We start from the raw sequence: 7724 nt of genomic DNA, 5'->3' as shown, positions 1-7724 counted from the left end.
AAGGGAAGTCAGTTGCTCAAGTATCTTTCACCCTTTGAGCTGCCTGTGGCCTGGACTTTAGCGTTCACGCTGGAGCTGCCCCAGGAGCAACCCAGCCCGGGGCCCCACCTCCCAGCTCCCAACAGGCGCTGCATCTGACAGTGGTGTGAACTCAGCCAAGCTCCCAGCGGGGCCTCGGTGACTCCGCCTGTAAAAATGGGCTTAAAAACTAGCTCTAGGGGCCAGGCGTGGTGGCTCATGCCTGAAATCCCAGCACTTTGGGAGGCTGAGGGGGGCGGGTCATTTGAGGCCAGGAGTACCCAGCCTGGCCAACATGGTGAAACCCCATCTTTGCTAAAAATGCAAAAATTAGCCGGGTGTGGTGGTGCCCATCTGTAATCCCAGCTACTTGGGAGGCTGAGGTGGGAGAACTGCTTGAACCCAGGAGGCAGAGGTTGCAGTGAGCCGAGATCGCACCACTGCACTCCAGCCTGGGCCACAGAGTGAAACTCCTTCTCAACAACAACAAAAATAACTCTAAGAGGTTGGTTAATGGGTACACACGTACAGTTAGATGGAAGAAACAAGTTATCGTGCTTGAGAGTACAATAGAGAATATAGCTAACAACATTGTATAGTATATTTCAAAATGACTAGAAGAAATGATTTGAAATGTTCCAACACAAAGAAATAATACACGTTCAAGGTGGTTAATATTCTAAACTGGGAGGTGGGGCCCCAGGCTGGTGCTCCTGCACTGATCTTTACACGTGGTATGCATGGATCAGACTGTCACATGGAACCCATCAATATGCACAAACAGTACGTATCAAGATAATAAATACCTTTTAGCATAGTAAACATTATCCTAAGTAAAAGATGCCATGCCCAGAAGGCCAGAAGGTCACATACTATATTATCCTTTTTTTTTTTTTTTTTTTTGAGACGAAGTCTCACTTTGTCACCTAGGCTGGAGTGCAATGGCACAATCTCGGCTCACTGCAACCTCCACCTCCCGGGTTCAAGCAATTCTCCAGCCTCAGCCTCCTGAGTAGCTGGGATTACAGGGACACACCACCACACGAGGATAGATTTTGTATTTTTAGTAGAGACGGGGTTTTGCCGTGTTGGCCAGGCTGGTCTCGAACTCCTGGCCTCAAGCAATCTGCCTGCCTTGGCCTCCCAAAGTGCTGAGATTATAGGCATGAACCACCGCACCCGGCCTATTATCCCATTTTTATGAAATGTCCAGAGCAGGCAAATCCATAGAGACAGAAAGTAAGTTAGTGGTGACCAGGGGCTGGGGGAGAGGGAATGGGGAGTGACTGCTCACTGGGTTTCTGTGAGGGTTGATGAAAAAGTTCTGGAACTAGAGAGTGGTTGTTATGGACTGGAATGTGTCCCCCTCCCCCTAAAATTCACATGTTGAACCCCCTAATCCCCAAGGTGACTGTATTTGGAGTTGGGAGTCTTTAAGGAAGTAATAAGGGTTAAATGAGGTCGTAGGGTGGGGCCCTGATTCCATAGGATTGGTGTCCTTATAAGAAAAGGAAGAGACACCAGATTTTCTGCCTCTCTCTGCACATGGAGAAAGACCACGTGAGGATACGGGGAGGCTGGGCTGTCTGCAAGCCAGGAAGAGAGGGCTCACCAGAAATTAACCCTGCCGGCACCTTTTTTTCCTTTTTTTTTTTTTTTTTTTAAATAAAGAGACAAGGTCTTGCTCTGTCATCCAGGCTGGTGTAGAGCGATGCAGTCTTGGCTCACCATAGCCTCCCTCTAGGCTCAAGCAATCCTCCTGCGTCAGTCTCCCTAGTAAACTATAGGCACACGGCATCATGTCTGGCTAATTTTTATTTTTTGTAGAGATGGGCTCTCACTTTGTTGCCTGGGCTGATCTCAAACTCTTGGCCTCAAGCGATCCTCCCTCCTGGGCCTCCTAAAGTACTGGGATTACCGATGTGAGTCCCTGCACCGAGACTGCTGGCACCTTAAGCCTTAGACTTCCAGCCTCCAGAGCTGTGGGAAAAAAATGTAATCCCCCCAGTGTATGGTATCTTGTTATATCAGCCAGAGCAGACTAATAAAATGGGGATGGTTGCACAACCTTGTACATGCACTAAATGCCACTGAACTGTACACTTTAAAATGGTGAAAATAGTAAATTTCATGTTATGTGTATTTTACCACAATAAATAATAATAACCACCAAGTAGCCCTGTCCCACGAGACTGCTGTGCGGATGACATGAGGTTAGCTGGGGCCCAGGTGGCTGCTTTCAGAGTCCACGCCCACGGGCTGAAGCTGAATCCAGTTCCCCTGTGGAGTGGGGTTCAAAGTGGAACTCGGTCCCCTTCTTGCCGCTTCTCGCCAAAGAAGTGGGAACAAACCGGGTGCGGTGGTTCAGGCCTGTTAATCCCAGCACTTTGGGATGCTGAGGTGGGCAGATCACCTGAGGTCAGGAGTTCCAGTCTAGCCTGGTCAGCATAGTGAAACTCCATCTCTACTAAATACACAAAAGTTAGCCAGGCACGGTGGCAGGCACTTGTAATCCCAGCTAACTCAGGAGGCTGTGGCAGGAGAATCACTTGAACCCAGGAGGTGGAGGTTGCAGTGAGCCGAGATCGCACCATTGCACTCCAGCCTGGGTGACAGAGCGAGACTCCACCTCACAAAAAAAAAAAAAATACAAAAAGCAAACAAACAAAAAACCACACAAGTGGGAACAGCAACTACAGGGCCTTGTGTTCTGGGGCTGCTTTTGTTTTTTGTTTTATGATGGAGTCTCGCTCTGTCACCCAGGCTGGAGTGCAGTGATGCAATCTCAGCTCACTGCAGCCTCCACCTCCTGGGTTCAAGCAATCCTCTCGCCTCAGCCTCCTGAGTAGCTGGGATTACAGGAGCGTGCTCCCATGCCCAGCTAATGAGTTCAGCTGCTTCTTAAATATATTCATGCTGGGGGGCCCGATTTTTGTTTGAAAAATTCTGTCACCATAAAGTATCAACTTCAGTTGAGGTCAAATGATTGTTGAGCAGCACCTGGAGGGATGAGAGAGGCAGCTCAGAGAAACCAGGCCATGACCTTGGTCCTGTGACTCAGTTTTCCCCTCTGTGAAGTGGGAGAGTAATAACCATGCCCACCTTCTAGGGCTGCTGTGAGGAACAGAGGAAATGGCCCATTAAGGGCCAGATCACAGCCTGGGATGGGGGTAAATCCACAATTCATGTGGGCCTTCGTGGTTGTTCCTCTTGCAGGGGCCAAGGGAACAGGATTCCAGTCCTTCTCATTCACTGCATCTCCTCTAGGCCCAGAGCAGTGCCAGGCACATCACAGGCACTCAGGAGTTATTTAATGAACGGAAGGTGGAGGTGGAGTTTGTATTAAACAAAATAATTTCGTTATTCTTGTGTCAAAATGACCACTAATGACTTTACCTAAAATCCAAGCAAGTTAGTTACTGTTATGGGTTGAGTTGTACCCCCTCCCAAATTCACATCTTGGAGTCCAAACCTCCAGAACCTCAGAATGTGGCCTTACTTAGAAATACAGTCAGTGCAGATGCCATTAGTTTGGATGAGGTCCTGCTGGAGTAGGGAAGGCCCCTGTTGTGACAGGTGTCCTTGTGAAAAGGAGAAATTGGGACATAGACATGCACTCAGGGAGAGCGCCCTGTGAACACGAAGGCAGAGGTCAGGGTGAGGCCTCCACAAGCCAGGGAGCATCGAACATTGCACCAAAGCACCCAAAGCCAGGAGAGGGCCTGGCACAGATTCCCTCTCAGAGCCTCAGAAGGAAGCAAACCTGCAGACGCCTTGATCCTGGCCTTCCAGCCTCCAGAATGGTGAGAGCAGAAATGTCTCTTTTTAAGCTACTGAGCTCCTGATACTTTGCTACTGCAGCCCTAGCAAACTAATGAAGTTACTCAAGTTTGAAGGCTTCAAATGCAATATATCAAGATCCTACAATTTAATTCACCCTGTACCTGGGTCTGCAGATAATGATAATTTCTGAATTCTGAGACAAGGAAGTGCAGAAAAATAAGCAAAGGGATTCAATTGAAAGCTTTTGAGAGTCTGAACTGTCCCGGAGGAAAGTATTCATTCTCTCAGCCACCCCTGCACCACTGGTGATCTCCCTAATTTGGAGTCTTCATGATGACTGGAGGACTCGGGGTCTCTAGGCCCCAGTCAGCCCGTGCTCATGTCTGCAGCCAGGGGAACCCATCCTCGGGGGTCCAAGCTTGCTCAGAGCCAGACATAGGTGTGTCTGCATCTTGTTCCTCACCACCTCCTGCAGGCCTTGGAGCTGGTCATGCCCTCCACCATCCCCTGGCCTGTTGTAATCCTGCACACATACCCAACCTCTGCCAAGCAGTGGCCCCACCTGCCCAGGGGGCTCTCCTCTCAAAACCTGTGGGGCAGTGGCACTAGTGCCCCCAATGCCTGGCACCAGTAGTGAGTGCTGAGTGGCCCAGTAAATGAAGCTGCCTGTAATTCTCAAATCCTAGAGTCCAGGGCAGTGAGGCCCATAACAGACAAGTCCTATTGCTAATGGAAGCTGGTCATTTTATTTTCCATCTCCCAGATTCTCAAATTACCAGGTGAATTTATCAGGGTTCTTTGCTGTAGACTGCCTGACCACTGATTGTAAGAAAGAAGAGAGAGAGAGAACTCTCAGCTTTGAGGAGAGACGCTTTTTCCTTCTGGCTAAGCTGGTGGTTCTCGTTGGGCTGCAGGCTTTTCAAACACATATTCGTGACATGTTACGTGGAAGCCCAGTCCACAGGACAGAAAAACTCGATGATCCAGTTGATAGGAGGATGGGAACCCAGAGCCCTATGTGCCTGGCCCCTCATCCTTTCTTCCCCTCCAGCCTTGAGCTCCAGGAGACCCCCAGAAACTTCAAAGAACAACAGTGAAACCACTGACCTCGGGGACAGAAGAGACTGCAGGAAATGACCAGTCATGGGGATGCTGTCCTTCTGGCTTCTATATATCAACTCTGGACAGTTCCACTATTTTGTGTTTATAAACACGTGCCTTGCTCCAAGAAGACTATGGAAATGCCAAGGGAAAATAGAGGTGCAGGATGAGATGAAGCCAGGGGATATGGTTCCTACATAGAAATACATAACATGCTGTTATGAGCTGAATGCCTGTGTCCCCAGAATTCATATGGTGAGGCTGTAGCTCCCAGTATGGCTGTATTTGGAGACAGGCCCTCTAAGGAAGTAATTAAGGTTAAATGAGGGCATAAGGGTGGGACCCTGATCCAATAGGATTCATGCCTTTATAGGAAGAGATACCAGAGACCTCACTCACTCACCTTCCATGAGCACATGCCAAGGAAAGGCCATGTGAGGACACGGCGAGAAAGTGGCCATGTCCCACAAAAATTCATATGTTGAAGTCACAAACCCCAGGACCTTAGAATGTGACCCTATTTGGAAATAGAGTCATCTTTATATCATGAGTCAAGTTAAGATGAGGTCACACTGGAATAGGATGGACACCTAATCCAATATAGCTGGCATCCTTGTTATTTTATTCATTTATTTGTTGAGACAGGATCTTGCTCTGTCATCCAGGTTGGAGTGTAGTGGTGTGATCATAGCTCACTGCAAACTTGGCTTAAGTGATCCTCCTGACTTGGCCTCTTAAGTAGCTACAACTACAGGCACATGCCACCACACCCTGCTAATTTTTTATTTTAGAAGAGATAGGGTCTCACTATGTTTCCCAGGCTGGTCTCAAACTCCCAGGCTCAAGTGATCCTCCTGCCTTGGCCTCCCTAAGGTCTGGGATTACAGGTATGAGCCACTGCTCCCAGCCTGGTGTCCTTATTAAAAGGGGAAATTTAAGCACAGACGCACACAGAGCAAACACCATGTGAGGATTACAACAGTGCTGCCACAGGCCAAGAAACTACCAGGAGCTAGAAGAGAGGTCCCTCCCAGCACCTTCAGAGGGAACCTGTCAATATCGCAATCTCATAATTCTGGCCTCTAGAACTGTAAGAATATCAATTTCTGTTGTTTAAGTCCTCCAGTTTGTGGTTCGTCGTCATGGCAACCCCAGAAACTAATATAAATACAGTCCTAACAATACCTTTGAGCTCCACCTTCAGTTATGAGATTCCCGGTAGGCAAGGCAAAGAAGGAAATCTGTTACTGGAATCTCAGCATTTCATGCAGACTAAGCTGGCAACCTCATCAAAATGGATAGATCCAGGGTGATGAATGCAGTGCCTGGCACCCAAGTGGTACTTAAAAATAAATGTTACCTGGCATTTTTCTCATTTTAAAATTTTCATTATTTTTTAACCACTGACTTTTTTCCCCCATGAAATCAGGCACATGAGAAAACAGTAGACTAGAAGCTGGATGCAGTGGCTCATGCCTGTAATTTCAGCATTTTGGGAGGCCGAGGCGAGTGGATCACCTGAAATCAGGAGTTCGAGATCAGCCTGGCCAACATGATAAAACCCCGTCTCTACTAAAAATACAAAAATTAGCCAGGCATGGTGGCGGACGCCTATAGTCCCAGCTATTTGAGGGGCTGAGGTGGGAGCATCGCTTGAATCTAGGAGGCAGAGGTTGCCCTGGACCGAGATAGTGCCACTGCACTGCAGCCTTGGCAAGATTCCCTCTGGGGGGAAAAAATGCAGTAGACTGGAAACTGTCTAAAGTTTCCCTTCAGCCCTGTGGTTTTAAGGTTTTACAATTCTCTTTCAGCAGCTAGTGTTGGTTTTCGTTCCAGAGAAGTAGCTGATATGGGAATGCAGAGGCTATGGGCTCCGGCCAGACCACAGGACTGGGGCCAGCCCTGTTTCCCAGACGTGTGCTACAGGGACTGTCCCTCGCGTTGGCAGATGTGGCTGGTGAGGGCAGCCACAAAGCAAGAAAAAGACACTTAATGCTTCGTATTTATCTGCCCATTTGGCTGACAGAAGAGCCATCAGGCGATTTGTGTTCTGCCTTTCCTGCTGTGCAGGGTAGGGGAAAGCACGTCTCCGGTCTTTGCTTTTTTTTTTTTTTTTTTTTTGCTTTGTGAAAACATTTCTGGCTTAGTGCAATGGCTCACACCTGTCATCCCAGCACTTTGGGAGGCTGAGGAGGGAGGATCACTTGAGTTCCGTAGTTCAAGACTAGCGTGGGCAACGTGGCGAAACCCCGTCTCTACAAAAATACAAAAATTAGCCACGCGTGGTGTTGTGCACCAGTAGTCCCAGCTATTTGAAAAGCTGAGGTGGGAGGGTGGCATGAGCCCAGGAGGTTGAGGTTGCAGTGAGCCAAGATTGCACCACTGCACTGCAGCCTAGATGATGGGTGACAGAGGAGACCCCTTCTAAAAATAATAATAATAAATAAATAATAATGAAGACATTTCCTGCTCACCCACAACCCATGCCCTGGCCTGCCTCGCTTGCTGATTGCAGCATTTTCTTGCGGAGCTCAGGTCGACTCTAGGGTCCTCCTCCACACTGTGCTGCCACAGATGTTTTCAGCCTGACCAATTGCACCAACGAGGAAGGTCTCCAGCATCCCCAGACTCCATCATCTCCAAAGCCCCTTCAGGAAGGAGTGTTCCGGAATGCCTTTGTGCTGGGTCTTTGAGTTGGTCGCTGTGCCTCTGTGCCTCTCACTAGGGTGTGGTGCATGCATGGTGGAAGTCTGAGCCTCTGACACCCAGCACTCACTCACTCACGCGTCTGTGGCAGGTTTACGCCCACTGGGCCCCGGGGC

The sequence above is a fragment of the Theropithecus gelada genome, chromosome 5, assembly GCF_003255815.1.
Source record: "Theropithecus gelada isolate Dixy chromosome 5, Tgel_1.0, whole genome shotgun sequence".
In the NCBI taxonomy this organism is placed as follows: domain Eukaryota; kingdom Metazoa; phylum Chordata; class Mammalia; order Primates; family Cercopithecidae; genus Theropithecus; species Theropithecus gelada.
Note: the sequence above shows the minus strand (reverse complement) of the source record.